This window comes from Cherax quadricarinatus, chromosome 7 (genome assembly GCF_038502225.1).
Source record: "Cherax quadricarinatus isolate ZL_2023a chromosome 7, ASM3850222v1, whole genome shotgun sequence".
In the NCBI taxonomy this organism is placed as follows: Eukaryota; Metazoa; Arthropoda; class Malacostraca; order Decapoda; family Parastacidae; genus Cherax; species Cherax quadricarinatus.
The window spans coordinates 14,862,321-14,881,486 of record NC_091298.1 but is presented as its reverse complement, the minus strand read 5'-3'; the positions used below and the strand labels follow the sequence as shown (position 1 = coordinate 14,881,486).

Here is a 19,166-nt window from a genome sequence, read left to right as displayed (position 1 = left end):
GACTATGCATTTGGCGGGGTTAAATTCTAGGAGCCAGTTGCTGGACCACACATCCAGCCTGTCCAGGTCTCTTTGTAGACCTGTCTGGTCCGCATCTGATTTAATTCTCCTCATTAGCTTCACATCATCTGCAAACAGGGACACTTCTGAGTCTATCCCTTCCGTCATGTGTGTGTGTGTGTGTGTGTGTGTGTGTGTGTGTAAGTGGTAGGTGGTGTGTGTGTGTGTGTGTGTGTGTATGTGTGTGTGTGTGTGTGTGTATGTATGGTAGGTCGTGTGTGTAATTGGGGTAGGTGTGTGTGAGGATGATTGTGATTGCTGTGTGTGTGATTGTGGTAGTTGGTGTGTGTGTGATTATGGTAAGTGTGTACGTGTGTGATGATGGTAGGTGGTGAGTGTGATTGTGGCAGGTGGTGCTAGTGTGTGATTGTGGTAGGTGGTGTGTGTGTGATGTGGCGGGGTGGTGTGTGCTGTTGTGATTGGCCAGGTGTGGGTTCCAAACTGGTGCTGCGTACTTGAACATGAGCCTGACGTACGAGGTGTACAAGAACCGAAACGACTCCTTACTGAGATGACGGAATGCTATTCTAAGGTTCACTAGTCTCCCATATGCTGCAGCAGTTAATTGTTTGATGTGCTGCTTGGTATTATACACACCCCAAGATCTTTTTTCTTGAGTGAGGTTTGTAGTCTTTGGCCCCCTGGATTGTACTCTGTCTGCGGCCTTCTTTGACCTTCCCCGATCTTCATAACTTTGCACTTGGTGAGGTTGAACTCCAGGAGCCAGTTGCTGGACCAGGCCTGCAGCCTGTCCAGATCCTTTTGTAGTCCTGCCTGATCCTCCTCCGATTGAAGTCTCCTCATTAACTTCACATCGTCTGCAAACAGGGACACTTCTGTGTCTATTCCTTCCGTCATGTCATTCACATATACCAGAAACAGCACTGGTCCTAGGACTGACCCCTGTGGAATCCCACTCGTCACAAGCATCCACACTGACACCTCATCACGTACCATGACTCGCTGATACCTTCCCGTCAGGTATTCTCTGATCCATTGCAGTGCCTTCTCTGTCATACCTGCCTGGTCCTCCAGCTTTTGCACTAATGTGTGTGTGTGTGTATGTGATTATGGTAGGTGTGTGTTTGACTGTGGTAGGTGTGTGTGATTGTGGTAGGTGGTGTGTGTGATGTGACGGGGTGGTGTGTATATGTGTGTATGTGTGTGTATGTGTGAGAGAGAGATTATGGTAGGTGTGTGTGAGATTGTAGTAGGTGTGCGTGTGATTGTGGTAGGCGTTTGAGTGTGCCTAAAACAGTGGTGAAAGTAAGGTGGTGTTGGTGGGGTGGGTAGGGAAGGGGCGCTTGGTATATATCTCTCTCTTTCCTTCCCTTCACCCCACCCGGCCAGGGTACATCCTCCCCTTTCCCCCTCCCCCACAGATCCCCGCCATCAGTGGCACCGCCGCCGTTGCCGCCGCCTGGCCACAGAACCGCCGCCACCTGCCGCCTCACTCACCTCCCTGCAGCCGGGGAGAGAACGCGCATCCCCTCTACCTTGTTCCCTGCGCCACCCACTAGTTCTACCTAAGCTAACGCAACTAGCACTAACTCTACCCATGGATAACACACAGAGATTTTCCTAGTGCTTCGGCAGATTTTTTTTTTTTGAGAAAAAAATATATATATGTATATGTATATATTTTTGGAGTGATTCTGGAGTTGTTTGGAGTGACGGAGTTCAGAGGTGAAGGAGATGATCTCCTGATTTATCTGAGGTGAGTACCACACACACCTGTCCTCCACACCTGCCCGCTTATCAGAGGTAAGTACCACACACACCTCTCCCTCACACCTGTCCTCCACACCTGTCCTCTATATCTGTTCTCTACACCTGTCCTTCACTCCTGTCCTCCAGATATGTCCTCTACATCTGTCATCCACACCTGTCCTCTACACCTCTCTTCTACACCTGTCCTCCACACCTGCCCGCTTAGCAGAGGCCAGTACCACACACATCTGTCCTCCACACCTGTCCTCTACACCTCTCCTCTACACCTGTCCTCCACACTTGTTCTCCACACCTGCCCTTCACACCTGCTCGCTTAGCAGAGGTGAGTATCATACACACCTGTCTTCCACGCGTATCCTCTACACCTGTCCTCCACACTTGCCCGTTTATCAGAGGTGAGTACCACACACTCCTGTCTTCAACACCTGTCCTCTAAACCTGTCCTCGACACCTGCCCGCTTAGTAGAGGTGAGCAACACATACGCCTGTCTTCCGCACCTGTCCTCTACACCTGCCCGCTTAGTAGAGATGAGTACAGCACCCACCTGTCCTTCAAACCTGTTCTTCATACCTGTCCTTTGCACCTGTCTTCTACTCCTACCCGCTTAGTAGAGGTGAGTACCAAGCACACCTCTCCTCCAAACCTGTCATCTACACCTGCCAGCTTTGCAGAGGTGAGTACCACACACATCTGTCCTCCACACCTGTCCTCTACACCTGCCCGCTTATCAGACGTGAGTTCTACACACACCTGTCCTCCAGGCCTGCCCTCCACACTTGTCCTTCACAACTGTCCTCCACACCTGGCGCCTTAGCAGAGGTGAGTACCGCACACACTTGTCCCCCCACACTTGCCTTCACCACCTGCCCTCCACCCCTGTCTTACACACCTGGCAGCTTAGCAGAGGTGTGTACCGCATACACCTGTCTTCCTCACCCGCCTTCACCACCTGCTCTCCACACCTGTCCTCCACATCTGTCCTCTACACCTGGCGGTTTAGAAGAGGTGAGTACCTCACACACCTGTTCCCCACGCCTGTCCTCCACTCCTGTCCACGCCTGTAACCTTACCAGAGGTGAGAACCGTACACACCTGTCCTCTACATCTGCCCTCCATACCTGTTCCATGCACACCTGTCCTCCACACCTGCCCTCCATACCTACGAGCTTAGATGTGAAATCCGCATACACATACACCTGTCTTCTACACCTGTTTTCAACATTTCTCATCCACACCTGTACACCACACGCATCCTCCACACCTGTCTTCCACACCTACTCATTTAGCAGACGTGAGAACTCCATACACACCTATCTTCCACACCTGTCCCCCTACATATGCCTTCCACATCTGCCCACTTAACAAAGGCGATCACTGTTCACATCTGTCCTACACACCTGTCTTACAAACCTCTCCTTCCCATACCTGCCTTCCTTACCTGCCTGTCATATCTGTCCCCCACCTCTATCCTTCACCAATAGTCTTCACACTTGTTATCCATACCTGGTCCCTGCACCTATCGTCCACACCTGTTTTCCACGCATGTTCTTCACACCTGTCTCTCTAAACCTGTACTCCACTCCAGTTATCTCTCTCTCTCTCTCTCTCTCTCTCTCTCTCTCTCTCCCGCCTTCCGTACACCTGTCCTTTAAATATGTCCTTTCCCACGCCTGTCATCTATCCCAACGTCCGGTCCCCTACACCTGCTCTCCCCACACCTGCCTCACCCACACGAGACCCATAGCCCTCCCACACCTAACCTTCATCCTACCTGTCCTTCCCCACACCTGCCCTCTCCCACACCTGTCCTCCCCCACACCTGCAAGAATGACCTGAGGAAAGCAAAGTGCACTTAACTCATCCTCACTCATTTTCACCTAAAAAAATGATGTCTGACCTTTCATTTTCGCATAATTTCCGACGCTTGACCTCCGGATAATGCTGGGGGGGGGGGAAGGATTATTAAGCTCTGGAAGGATGAGCCGTCAGGCGCGAGCTTAGGTTAAGCTTATTTGTCAGCTTAAGCTTTCAGCACGCCCACTGTGTGGATGCCTGACACAGCTTGAAACTACTTCGGTCATTTTTTGTAATTCCTAGAAAGTTAAATGTGGATTATGTAATCTTGAAATATGTTGTTGACATAACTACATAACACTGGTCTAGTATCTTGCGTACATGACTACATAACACTGGTCTATGTTGCGTACATGGCTACACAACACTGGTCTATGTTGCTTACATGACTACATAACACTGGTCTATGTTGCGTACATGACTACATAACACTGGTCTATGTTGCTTACATGACTACATAACACTGGTCTATGTTGCGTACATGACTACATAACACTGGTCTATGTTGCTTACATGGATACACAACACTGGTCTATGTTGCTTACATGGCTACACAACACTGGTCTATGTTGTTTACATGGATACACAACACTGGTCTATGTTGCGTACATGGCTACACAACACTGGTCTATGTTGTTTACATGGATACACAACACTGGTCTATGTTGTTTACATGGATACACAACACTGGTCTATGTTGCTTACATGGATACACAACACTGGTCTATGTTGCTTACATGGCTACACAACACTGGTCTATGTTGCTTACATGGCTACACAACACTGGTCTATGTTGCTTACATGGCTACACAACACTGGTCTATGTTGCTTACATGGATACACAACACTGGTCTATGTTGCTTACATGGATACACAACACTGGTCTATGTTGCTTACATGGATACACAACACTGGTCTATGTTGCTTACATGGATACACAACACTGGTCTATGTTGCTTACATGGATACACAACACTGGTCTATGTTGCTTACATGGATACACAACACTGGTCTATGTTGCTTACATGGATACACAACACTGGTCTATGTTGCTTACATGGATACACAACACTGGTCTATGTTGCTTACATCATTGTATCAAGACAGCCACCACACTATACCAAGTCAGTCTTTAAACATTAAAATGGTATAAAATACCGACAGGTTGTTAGGTAAGACACATATGCAACAGTTAGGTATCTTTATTTCGAAACGTTTCGCCTACATAGTAGGCTTCTTCAGTCGAGTACAGAAAAGTTGATAGAAGCAGAAGATACTTGAAGACGATGTAATCAGTCCATCACCCTTAAAGTTTTGAGGTGGTCAGTCCCTCAGTCTGGAGAAGAGCATTGTTCCGTAGTCTGGACTGATTACATCGTCTTCAAGTCTCTTCTGCTTCTATCAACTTTTCTGTACTCGAGTGAAAAAGCCTACTGTGTAGGCGAAACGTTTCGAAATAAAGATACCTAACTGTTGCATATGTGTCTTACCTAACAAGTCAGTCTTTATTGACAAAACGTTTCGTCCTCGCAAAAGGCTTCTTCAATCGAACACCGAGGTGATTATATTACTGGAGACAGTAGGAGAAGTGGAGAGGTAATTCTGAGGTACTCAGTCCCTCAGCCTTGACAGGTGTTCAGTTATTCATTCTTAACCGAAGGTGTTCAGTCATTCGGCCTTGACAAAAGCAGTTTAGTTCCTCAGTATCAATACGTAGGTGTTCAGTCCCTCAACACTGATAGGAGGTGCTATCCTCCACTGCATACTGGAAGGCGCTTATGTCTTCTTGCAGTTTTTCAGTGTCTTCTACCGAGGTATTTTTATCTGTGTCTGTTATGAGTTTGAGAAACAGCAAAAGGAGGCAGGACCGCGCCTTGTGGTACTGAGCGTTTTACTTTGCTAAAGCTAGATTTTGTTTTGTTTACTAGTACTCTTTGTGATCTAACTGTCAGAATGCTGAATATCCATTTGCTTTCTTTTCCCGTTTTATCTCTCTCATTTAATGTAGATGGAGTCACTCCATGATCGCATTTGCCAAACGTCTTTGCATAATCCGTGTGAAACTCTTTCGCATTTTGGTTTTCTTCTAATGCCTCTGTAATGACATCATGATGGCTTGGTAATGGTAACAAGCAGGATTTTCCGGGGTCTTCCTCTGGCTTCCCGGTTCACTTCTATAAAAATTATCGTTATGAAATTGCAAATATCGAACTTAAGCTGAAGGAATCTTGCAGGAGACAAGAATCACAGGAAGAACTAAAAGCCATAAAGGAAATTGAAAAAAACAGAACAATATACTTCTTCTCTTATGCCAAATCTAAGGGAAAAACAACATCCAGTATTGGACCCCTGCTTAGGTGGGATGGGACATACACAGATGACAGCCAAGAAATGAATGAGATACTAAAGTCGCAATATGACTCAGTGTTCAGCGAGCCGCTGCCCAGACTAAGGGTCGACAATCCAAACGAATTCTTTATGAGCGAAACCCAAAATTTGGTCATCTTAAAAATCTCGGATATTATCCTAACTCCATAAGACTTTGAAGAGGTAATAAATGACATGCCCATGCACTCTGCCCCAGGCCAAGACTCGTGGAACTCCGTGTTCATCAAGAACTGCAAGAAGCCCCTATCGCGTGCCTTCAGCATTTCATGGAGAGGGAGCATGGACACAGGGGTCATCCCACACACACTAAAAACAACAGACATAGCCCCAATCCACAAAAGTGGCAGTAAAGCAATTGCACAGAACTACAGACTGATAGCACTAACATCACATAACATAAAAATCTTTGAGAGGGCTATAAGAAGCAAGATCGCTAACCACCTGGATACTCGTCAATTACAGAACCCAGGGCAACACGGGTTTAGGGCAGGTCGCTCCTGCCTGTCCCAGCTACTGGACCACTATGACAAGGTCCTGGATGCAGTAGATGATAAACAAAATACAGATGTAGTATATACAGACTTTGCAAAAGCTTTTGACAAATGTAACCATGGTGTAATAGCGCACAAAATGCGTAATAAAGGAATAACAGGAAAAGTTGGTAGGTGAATCTATAACTTCCTGACAAATAGAACACAAAGAGTAATAGTAAACAGAGTAAAGTCCCAGGCAGCCACGGTGAAAATTTCTGTTCCACAAGACACAGTACTCGCTCCCATTCTATTCCTCATCTTCATTTCTGACATAGACAGAGATGTCTTCCCTTGCGGATGACACCCGGATTACCATGACAGTGACCTCCATTGAAGACACTGCGAGACTCCAAGCGGACATCAACCAAATCTTCGAATGGGCCACTCATAACAATATGAAATTCAACGAGGAGAAATTTCAACTACTCAGATATGGGAAACTTAAAGAAATTAAAAATGTATCAGGGTATACGACAAATTCTAACCATACAATAGAGCGGAAAAGTAATGTGAAGGACCTAGGAGTGATTATGTCAGAGGATCTCGCCTTTAAAGACCACAACAATGTATCTACCTCATCCGCTAGGAAAATGATAGGATGGATAATGAGAACCTTCAAAACTAGGGACGCCAAGACCATTATGAATCTCTTCAAATCGCTTGTGCTCTCTAGGCTGGAATACTGCTGTACCATAACTGCTCCCTTCAAGGCAGGCGACATTGCAGATCTGGAGAATATACAAAGAACTTTCACAGTACACATAAGTACGATCAGGCGCCTAAATTACTGGGAACGGTTGAAGGTCCTTGATCTGTATTCCCTGGAACGCAGGCGAGAGAGATACATGATAATATACACTTGCAAGGTCCTGGAGGGATTGGTACCAAACCTGCACACCAAAATCAGTATGAAAGCAATAGACTCGGCAGGAGATGCAACATTCCCCCGATGAAAAACAGGGGAAATAAGCTGAGAGACAACACAATAGGTGTCAGGGGCCCAAGACTGTTCAGCTACCTCCCAGCATACATAAGGGGGATTACCAATAGACCCCTGACTGTCTTCAAGAAGGCACTGGACAAGCACCTAAAGTCAGTACCTGACCAGCCGGGCTGTACTTCGTACGTCAGCTTGCGTGCGGCCAGCTATAACAGCCTGGTTCATCAGACCCTGATCCACCATGAGGCCTGGTCTCAGACCGGGCCGCGGGGGCGTTGACCCCCGAAACTCTCTCCAAGTAAACTCCAGGTAAAATTATGAACGTTTATCAGTAACCTGAAAATACACAAGACGTTGCATTGTCAGGTTATATCATGGAAATCTTGAGGGTAATCAGATGCGACACTCAGAAATTACTGGATGAAAAAAAAAGGAGTATTTCAATTTCTTCCCCAAGAAATGCAAACTGGGACCTACGGAGGACAAAATCAATACAAACTTCTCTCTAGGCAAGATTAACCAGGTTTTAAGACAGTAAGTCACAGTAAGGAAATGTTACGTAAGTCTTGTGTATATAACACAAATTTTAAGACTGGGTTTGAGGACACATGTTATAGACACGTGGAAGAACATTAAGTTGATTGAATTTAAAATAACCAAATCAAGTCAATCACTGTGATTTATTTCTGGTCAGAAGAAATATATACACCTGGAAAATCCTAGAGGGACTAGTACCGAACTTGCACACGAAAATCACTCACTACGAAAGCAAAAGACTTGGCAGACGATGCACCATCCCCCCAATGAAAAGCAGGGGTGTCACTAGCACGTTAAGAGACCATACAATAAGTGTCAGGGGCCCGAGACTGTTCAACTGCCTCCCAGCACACATAAGGGGGATTACCAACAGACCCCTGGCAGTCTTCAAGCTGGCACTGGACAAGCACCTAAAGTCAGTTCCTGATCAGCCGGGCTGTGGCTCGTACGTTGGTTTGCGTGCAGCCAGCAGCAACAGCCTGGTTGATCAGGCTCTGATCCACCAGGAGGCCTGGTCTCAGACCGGGCCGCGGGGGCGTTGACCCCCGGAACTCTCTCCAGGTAAACTCCAGGTAAAACATTGTCCAATTATATCACACAACACAATTTGATTAATGAAATTGTTACATAATAACTTACACAACCTAACATCATGAGATTATTACCCTTGAGGACAACATCAACACTAAAAGTTTCAAGCCGACCTGAAGATGCATTTTTCCAGTTATTTCTGAGAATCCAGCAAAACTTGCGCCTACTCAGCCTAAATCCAAGTCACTTTCCTTCCATTATGATGTTTCAACCAGTGGGGACTGATGCTTTCACAATTCTTATATTTTAATCAGAGGAAAGCGCTAAACACGTAGGAGTGTGATATAACCTGTGGAATGTGAGATATTCAAATTGGATCCAAGAAAGGCAAAAATTAGTCCAGTTCCTTGGAACAAGAGCCACACATAAGCATCAAGGCAAACTAATGCAATAATATAAAATAATACCATTTCGAGATAAAAATTGGCAACATGGCAACAACGCTGCATTATATACATTATTATATATTATATATTATATATTATATATTATATATTATATATTATATATTATATATTATATATTATATATTATATATTACTGATGAAATTTTGGAGCTGCTCACATGAGTTATCTTCATCTGTCTCACGGAAACATAATTCGGGAACAGCCTACGTAGCTTTGTACATAGGACTCCCATGTAGGCCAAGAGTCACGTGACTCTAGCCTGAGGTACATTGTACAAGTGTTGAAAATTTGAAGCCGATCGAATAAAGCGTTCTCGAGTTATGAACATAGTAAGAAAAATATTTCTGAGACTTTCGAAAGTAAGAAGTTACAAGTTTTTTTTTTCTTATTTATATTTTATTTCACTTTCTCAATAATCCTGGAAGAAAAATATCTGAGTTTCATTCTTAAAAAAATACGATTTGTTAAGATTGACAGAAAATGTTGAATTGTAGCCCAACACAACTCAAAATTAATACAAATTTACTTAAAATTAAGATATATCAGTACACAGGGTTTGAAGCCGATCAGAAGAGTTATTATATAGGAAATGGTTTACTTAACAAAACTGGCAAACTAAAACTTACGAAGCTGCGAGTGAAAAGCTTTGGTGTAATAAATCCCACTAGTGATAATAAATCCCTCTAATGGTAATAAATGTCACTAATGGTAATAAATCCCACTAGTGATAATAAATCCCACTAATGGTAATAAATCCCACTAGTGATAATAAATCCCACTAATGGTAATAAATCCCACTAATGGTAAAAGTTTGAAATCGACTAAAAGCGTCATTCTTCAGTAAATGATTTGATTCCTGCAATTTCGCATTTCTAACAATTTCAGGAAAATTGAAAATTTGCAACGACTCGGACTAAACTTATCAAGTTTATCTTTCTTACAGAAAGCCCCGTCAATAATATTCTGAAGCCTATCAGACGAAACATTCTGTAGGTAATGAATATAAATATCATTATTTATTCAATGAAACTGGTGTATTGGGATATATGGCGCCTGATGTCCGTGTGATACCTGCGTCCAGGTAGCCAAGTCAGTGGTGAAAATTTGAAGCCGATCAGTTGAGTCATTCTCCAGGTATAGTATGGAGTCCAACGATACTAATTTATTTTTGTTTATTATTTGACTACATCGACATATTTGTCAGTATGTCAACAAAACTTAATAGTTACTATCCTGGCCCTAAGATGCGTTCAACATTAGATACTCAAGTTGTTCAGAAGAGGTCAACTAACAGTTATTTAACGTGATTTAACGGGAACAAAATGTCAGGCTATTTTATACATAAAATGGTCAGAGCTGCGGCAGCAACACTGCTGTACTTCACTCCACCGACGTCGTAATTTTTGACATCTCATGTGAAGGTTAGAAGGTCTGCCACGGAGGATTTTGGAAGTTATCCCGGTCATTCCAGGATGCTGGAAGTTATCCCAACCATTCCAGGATGCTGGAAGCTATCTCAACCATTCCAGGATGTTGGAAGTTATTCCGGCCATTCCAGGATGCTGGAAATTATCCCAGCCATTCCAGGATGCTGGAAATTATCCCAGCCATTCCAGGATGCTGGAAATTATCCCAGCCATTCCAGGATGCTGGAAATTATCCCAGCCATTCCAGGATGCTGGAAATTATCCCAGCCATTCCAGGATGCTGGAAATTATCCCAGCCATTCCAGGATGCTGGAAATTATCCCAGCCATTCCAGGATGCTGGAAATTATCCCAGCCATTCCAGGATGCTGGAAATTATCCCAGCCATTCCAGGATGCTGGAAATTATCCCAGCCATTCCAGGATGCTGGAAATTATCCCAGCCATTCCAGGATGCTGGAAATTATCCCAGCCATTCCAGGATGCTGGAAATTATCCCAGCCATTCCAGGATGCTGGAAATTATCCCAGCCATTCCAGGATGCTGGAAATTATCCCAGCCATTCCAGGATGCTGGAAGTTATCTCAACCATTCCAGGATGTTGGAAGTTATTCCGGCCATTCCAGGATGCTGGAAATTATCCCAGCCATTCCAGGATGCTGGGAATTGGTTCAGCAACTTTAGTAATAATAATATTTAATTTTCCACTAGTACATGTACAAGGTATACAGACCACAGCTGACATCAGTGACATACTACTGTACAGAAAGTCGCATGTTATGCAAATCATTTCGGGCAAATTAGGTCAGTTTTGTCTCAGGATGCGACCCACACCAGTCATCTTAGACCCAGGTACCTATTTTACTGATGGGTTAACAGGGGTCTTAAGGAAACACGTTCTAATGTTTTCCAGTCGTACCGGGGGATCGTTCCCCGGCCCACTTTAATCACAGGGTTCGTGAAAAAAGCCAATTGTTCCAAGAATTTAGTCCTAATTACTGTACACAAGTGTTGCAAATTTAAAAATCGATTTTACGAGGCGTTCTCTAGTTATGGTCGAAGTAAAATACAGAAAATAAACGGAGGAACGACGAGAGAAAAAAATAATTCAGGCAACCTGCTGCCTGCCTGCCAGCCTGTCTGCATGCCTGCCAGCCTGTTTGCCTGCCTGCCAGCCTGTCTTCCTGCCTACCAGCCTGCTTGCCTGCCAGCCTGCCTGCCTGCCTGTCTACCAACCTGCTTGCCTTCCAGCCTGTCTGCCTGCCAGCCTGCCTGTCAGTCTGCCAGCCTGCCAGCCTGCCTGCCTGCCTACCAACCTGCTTGCCTTCCAGCCTGTCTGCCTGCCAGCCTGCCTGTCAGCCTGCCAGCCAGCCTGCCAGCCTGCCAGCCTGCCAGCCTGCCTGCCTGCCTGCCAACCTGCTTACCTTCCAGCCTGTCTGCCTGCCAGCCTGCCAGCCTGCCAGCCTGCCGGCCTGCCTACCAACCTGCTTGCCTTCCAGCCTGTCTGCCTGCCAGCCTGCCTGTCAGCCTGCCAGCCAGCCTGCCAGCCTGCCAACCTGCCTGCCTGCCTACCAACCTGCTTACCTTCCAGCATGTCTGCCTGCCAGCCTGCCAGCCTGCCAGCCTGCCTGCCTGCCTACCAACCTGCTTACCTTCCAGCCTGTCTGCCTGCCAGCCTGCCAGCCTGCCAGCCTGCCAGCCTGCCTGCCTGCCTACCAACCTGCTTACCTTCCAGCCTGTCTGCCTGCCAGCCTACCAGCCTGCCAGCCTGCCAGCCTGCCAGCCTGCCAGCCTGCCTCCAGGCACCAGGGAAGAAATATTTACACAGGCAGCTTTGATTTTCACTAGAAAGATGATTTTTTCCTCCCTAAAACAGCTTCTTTTACAGGAAATTCTTTTAACACGGGAAAAAAATTTATGTGAAAGAGAAGCATTTTACACTATAACAAAATTTACACGGTAAATAAACTTTAACACGGGAAATGAGTTTTACACGGAGAATGACGTTTTACACAGAATAAACATCTCACTGAGCAATAAGTCATACAGCAGAGATATTTTTTCTCAAAACGGAAATTAATAATTTTTTTCCAAGACGGTAAACACAATGACGAACCCCCCCCCCCGATGTTTTGTAGACACATGCAGAGTACCAACTTCCAGTACCAGAGTACCAAGTAACTTCCAGTACCAGAGTACCAAGTAACTTCCAGTACCAGAGTACCAAGTAACTTCCAGTACCAGAGTACCAAGTAACTTCCAGCACCAGAGTACCAAGTAACTTCCAGTACCAGAGTACCAAGTAACTTCCAGTACCAGAGTACCAAGTAACTTCCAGTACCAGAGCACCAAGTAACTTCCAGTACCAGAGCACCAAGTAACTTCCAGTACCAGAGCACCAAGTAACTTCCAGTACCAGAGTACCAAGTAACTTCCAGTACCAGAGTACCAAGTAACTTCCAGTACCAGAGTACCAAGTAACTTCCAGTACCAGAGTACCAAGTAACTTCCAGTACCAGAGTACCAAGTAACTTCCAGTACCAGAGTACCAAGTAACTTCCAGTACCAGAGTACCAAGTAACTTCCAGCACCAGAGTACAAAGTAACTTCCAGTACCAGAGTACAAAGTAACTTCCAGTACCAGAGCACCAAGTAACTTCCAGTACCAGAGTACCAAGTAACTTCCAGTACCAGAGCACCAAGTAACTTCCAGTACCAGAGCACCAAGTAACTTCCAGTACCAGAGTACCAAGTAACTTCCAGTACCAGAGTACCAAGTAACTTCCAGTACCAGAGTACCAAGTAACTTCCAGTACCAGAGTACAAAGTAACTTCCAGTACCAGAGTACAAAGTAACTTCCAGTACCAGAGCACCAAGTAACTTCCAGTACCAGAGTACCAAGTAACTTCCAGTACCAGAGCACCAAGTAACTTCCAGTACCAGAGCACCAAGTAACTTCCAGTACCAGAGTACCAAGTAACTTCCAGTACCAGAGTACCAAGTAACTTCCAGTACCAGAGTACCAAATAACTTCCAGCACCAGAGTACCAAGTAACTTCCAGTACCAGAGTACCAAGTAACTTCCAGTACCAGAGTACCAAGTAACTTCCAGTACCAGAGCACCAAGTAACTTCCAGTACCAGAGCACCAAGTAACTTCCAGTACCAGAGCACCAAGTAACTTCCAGTACCAGAGTACCAAGTAACTTTCAGTACCAGAGTACCAAGTAACTTCCAGTACCAGAGTACCAAGTAACTTCCAGTACCAGAGTACCAAGTAACTTCCAGTACCAGAGTACCAAGTAACTTCCAGTACCAGAGTACCAAGTAACTTCCAGTACCAGAGCACCAAGTAACTTCCAGTACCAGAGCACCAAGTAACTTCCAGTACCAGAGCACCAAGTAACTTCCAGTACCAGAGTACCAAGTAACTTCCAGTACCAGAGTACCAAGTAACTTCCAGTACCAGAGTACCAAGTAACTTCCAGTACCAGAGTACCAAGTAACTTCCAGTACCAGAGTACAAAGTAACTTCCAGTACCAGAGTACAAAGTAACTTCCAGTACCAGAGCACCAAGTAACTTCCAGTACCAGAGTACCAAGTAACTTCCAGTACCAGAGCACCAAGTAACTTCCAGTACCAGAGCACCAAGTAACTTCCAGTACCAGAGTACCAAGTAACTTCCAGTACCAGAGCACCAAGTAACTTCTAGTACCAGAGTACCAAGTAACTTTCAGTACCAGAGCACAAAGTAACTTCCAGTACCAGAGTACGAACTAACTTCCAGTACCAGAGTACCAAGTAACTTCCAGTACTAGAGTACCAAGTAACTTCCAGTACCAGAGTACCAAGTAACTTCTAGTACCAGAGCACCAAGTAACTTCCAGTACCAGAGTACCAAGTAACTTTCAGTACCAGAGTACCAAGTAACTTCCAGTACCAGAGTACCAAGTAACTTCCAGTACCAGAGTACGAACTAACTTCCAGTACCAGAGTACCAAGTAACTTCCAGTACCAGAGTGCGAACTAACTTCCAGTACCAGAGCACCAAGTAACTTCCAGTACCAGAGTACCAAGTAACTTCCAATACAAGAATACAAGTAACTTCCAGTACCAGAGTACCAAGTAACTTCTAGTACCAGAGTACCAAGTAACTTCCAGTACCAGAGTACCAAGTAACTTCCAGTACCAGAGTACCAAGTAACTTTCAGTACCAGAGTACCAAGTAACTTCCAGTACCAGAGTACGAACTAACTTCCAGTACCAGAGTACCAAGTAACTTCCAGTACCAGAGTACCAAGTAACTTCCAGTACCAGAGTACCAAGTAACTTCCAGTACCAGAGTACCAAGTAACTTTCAGTACCAGAGTACCAAGTAACTTCCAGTACCAGAGTACGAAGTAACTTCCAGTACCAGAGTACCAAGTAACTTCCAGTACCAGAGTACCAAGTAACTTCCAGTACCAGAGCACCAAGTAACTTCTAGTACCACAGTACCAAGTAACTTCCAGTACCAGAGTACCAAATAATTTCCAGTACCAGAGTACCAAGTAACTTTCAGTACCAGAGTACCAAGTAACTTCCAGTACCAGAGTACCAAGTAACTTCCAGTATCAGAGTACGAACTAACTTCCAGTGCCAAAGTACCAAGTAACTTCCAGTACCAGAGTACCAAGTAACTTTCAGTAACAGAATACCAAGTAACTTCCAGTACCAGAGTACCAAGTAACTTCCAGTACCAGAGTACCAAGTAACTTCCAGTACCAGAGTACCAAGTAACTTCCAGTACCAGAGTACCAAGTAACTTCCAATACAAGAGTACCAAGTAACTTCCAGTACCAGAGTACCAAGTAACTTCTAGTACCAGAGTACCAAGTAACTTCCAGTACCAGAGTACCAAGTAACTTCCAGTACCAGAGTACCAAGTAACTTTCAGTACCAGAGTACCAAGTAACTTCCAGTACCAGAGTACCAAGTAACTTCCAGTACCAGAGTACCAAGTAACTTCCAGTACCAGAGTACCAAGTAACTTCCAGTACCAGAGTACCAAGTAACTTTCAGTACCAGAGTACCAAGTAACTTCCAGTACCAGAGTACGAACTAACTTCCAGTACCAGAGTACCAAGTAACTTCCAGTACCAGAGTACGAACTAACTTCCAGTACCAGAGTACCAAGTAACTTCCAGTACCAGAATACCAAGTAACTTCCAGTACCAAATTACCAAGTAACTTCTAGTACCAGAGTACCAAGTAACTTCCAGTACCAGAGTACCAAATAACTTCCAGTACCAGAGTACCAAGTAACTTTCAGTACCAGAGTACCAAGTAACTTCCAATACAAGAGTACCAAGTAACTTCCAGTACCAGAGTACCAAGTAACTTCTAGTACCAGAGTACCAAGTAACTTCCAGTACCAGAGTACCAAGTAACTTCCAGTACCAGAGTACCAAGTAACTTCCAGTACCAGAGTACCAAGTAACTTCCAGTACCAGAGTACCAAGTAACTTTCAGTACCAGAGTACCAAGTAACTTCCAGTACCAGAGTACGAACTAACTTCCAGTACCAGAGTACCAAGTAACTTCCAGTACCAGAGTACCAAGTAACTTCCAGTACCAGAGTACCAAGTAACTTCTAGTACCAGAGTACCAAGTAACTTCCAGTACCAGAGTACCAAGTAACTTTCAGTACCAGAGTGCCAAGTAACTTCCAGTACCAGAGTATGAACTAACTTCCAGTGCCAGAGTACCAAGTAACTTCCAGTACCAGAGTACCAAGTAACTTTCAGTACCAGAATACCAAGTAACTTCCAGTACCAGAGTACGAACTAACTTCCAGTACCAGAGTACCAAGTAACTTCCAATACCAGAGTACCAAGTAACTTCCAGTACCAGACTACCAAGTAACTTCTAGTACCAGAGTACCAAGTAACTTCCAGTACCAGAGTACCAAGTAACTTCCAGTACCAGAGTACCAAGTAACTTTCAGTACCAGAGTACCAAGTAGCTTCCAGTACCAGAGTACCAAGTAACTTCCAGTACCAGAGTACGAACTAACTTCCACTACCAGAGTACCAAGTAACTTCCAGTACCAGAGTACCAAGTAACTTCCAGTACCAGAGTACCAAGTAACTTCCAGTACCAGAGTACCAAGCACTTTCCAGTACCAGAGTGCGAACTAACTTCCAGTACCAGAGTACCAATTAACTTCCAGTACCAGAGTACCAAGTAACTTTCAGTACCAGAGTAAGAACTAACTTCCACTACCAGAGTACCAAGTAACTTCCAGTACCAGAGTACCAAGTAACTTCCAGTACCAGAGTACCAAGTAACTTCCAGTACCAGAGTACCAAGCACTTTCCAGTACCAGAGTGCGAACTAACTTCCAGTACCAGAGTACCAATTAACTTCCAGTACCAACTAACTTCCAGGTACCCAAGAGTTGCACATGTGTCTAATTTATCACAGTTGTAGGTACATGGAGTGATATGGCTACAGTTGTAGGTACATGGAGTGATATCATGGCTACAGTTGTAGGTACATGGAGTGATATCATGGCTACAGTTGTAGGTACATGGAGTGATATCATGGCTACAGTTGTAGGTACATGGAGTGATATCATGGCTACAGTTGTAGGTACATGGAGTGATATCATGGCTACAGTTGTAGGTACATGGAGTGATATCATGGCTACAGTTGTAGGTACATGGAGTGATATCATGATAGTACAGTTGTACTATATATTGAACCACAATTACTTTAAGTTTTTTCCCTGGTCCAGGTTTCTGGACCACTGTTCACCATGACTTTATACATGCTGCACCTCGACCAGCGGACGGAGGATCGAACATTCACCACTCCTGGCTCTTATTAGCTCGCAATATATTTCCACGTCCTCTCTTCTAGACCTCTTGATAGTCTAGGAACAAGCAGTCCCTCCATCCTTTTCTTAGACTACTAGAGGTAACCCAGTCTGCGTGAATTGATTATTAGTCCCCGAAAGAGTGATCACAAGAAACTGTGTATGTATACCACAGCGAGATATACATCTCTAGGTGTACGCACACCTCGTATAGTCAACAAAGCCATGGTGGTTCACTGTATCCTTGCATGTGTAATCTCTTACGAGTTTGTCGTAAGATTTTATATTGTTACAGAGACAAGATTTACCAGCCATAAACTTGTGTGATTGATGTATAAGGAATCCCGTAGTGTCAAGGCGTTCCCCTAGGTCTTTATTACTCTCTCCATTATCCTGTTAGCCATGCCTGTCGTTCCTGTCATGCTTGTCATTTCTGTCATGCCTGTCATTCTTGTGAACATTGGTTAGTAATGTGTAGCATTTTCTCTCCATTTTTTAAAGGTTATTTCTTTTTGTGGTTTTCGTTGTGAGTTTTGCAGAGTTCTGTTACTGTTTTCTGTTTCTGATGTTTGTGTAGACTGTTTTGTCCAGGGATGCTGCCCCTTATTTTTGTATCACAGAGAGAGAGAGTTTCACACAAAGAGAGCTGCTCAGTGGTAATTATGTACACAGCTACGCACAGGTACACACAGCTACGCACAGGTACACACAGAGCTACAGACAGAGCTACAAGCACACACAGTTATGCACAGAGCTACACACAGATATACATACAGCTAAACACGCACAGCTATACACACAGCTATACATACAGTTACACACACAGCTATACACAGTCCCACACTACTATACATAACTACACGCTGAACAATACACAGCCCCACACAGCTACACACAGAGCAACACACACACAGACAGACAGATAAACAGACACATACACACACACACACACACACACACACACACACACACACACACACACACACACACACACAGCAACACACGCATACAGCAACACGCACACACACAGCTACTCGAATTTAACCCCGCCAAATGCAAAGTCATGAAGATTCGGGAAGGGCAATGAAGACATCAGAGTATAGGCTAGGTGGCCAAAGGCTGCAAACGTCACTCAAGGAGAAAGATCTTGGGGTGACCATAACACCGAGCACATCTCCGGAAGTACACATCAACCAGATAACTGCTGCAGCATATGGGCGCCTGGCAAACCTGAGAATAGCGTTCCGATACAACAGTAAGGAATCGTTCAAGACACTGTACACCTTGTACGTCAGGCCCATACGGGAGTATGCAGCACCAGTTTGGAACCCACACCTGGTCAAATACGTCAAGAAATTAGAGAAAGTGCAAAGGTTTGCAACAAAGCTAGTTCCAGAGCTAAGGGGAATGTCCTACGAAGAAAGGTTAAGGGAAATAGGCATGACGACACTGGAGAACAGGAGGGTCAGGGGAGACATGATAACGACATACAAAATAATGCGAAGAATAGATAAGGTGGACAGAGACAGGATGTTCCAGGGATGGGACACAGACACAAAGGGTCACATTGGAAGCTGAAACTCAGACGAGTCACAGGGATGTTAGGAAATATTTCTTCAGTCACAAAGTTGCCAGGAAGTGGAATAGTCTGGAAAGTGAGGTAGTGAAGGCAGGAACCATACATAGCTTTAAGACAAGGCATGATAAAGCTCATAGAGCCGGGAGAGAGGACCTAGTAGCGGTCAGTGAAGAGGCGGGGCCAGGAGCTGAGTCTCGACTCCTGCAACCACAAATAGGTGAGTACACACAGAGCAACACACACACACTGCAACACACAC

The 19,166-nt window shown here is 44.8% G+C and overlaps 1 protein-coding gene across 3 annotated transcripts in view; it reads left to right on the top strand.

The window, feature by feature from the left end:
- The first annotated feature begins 1,508 nt into the window (after positions 1-1,508).
- The window catches only part of LOC128686813 (acetylcholinesterase), a 388,717-nt gene continuing 371,059 nt past the window's right edge, over positions 1,509-19,166 (top strand). For 2 of the 3 annotated variants that reach the window (XM_053773927.2, XM_053773925.2), the window contains exon 1: positions 1,509-1,824. The gene's annotated coding sequence lies outside the window, so the exon portion shown is untranslated. The remainder of the gene's footprint in view (positions 1,825-19,166) is intronic. The other variant, XM_053773924.2, reaches the window with a different exon arrangement.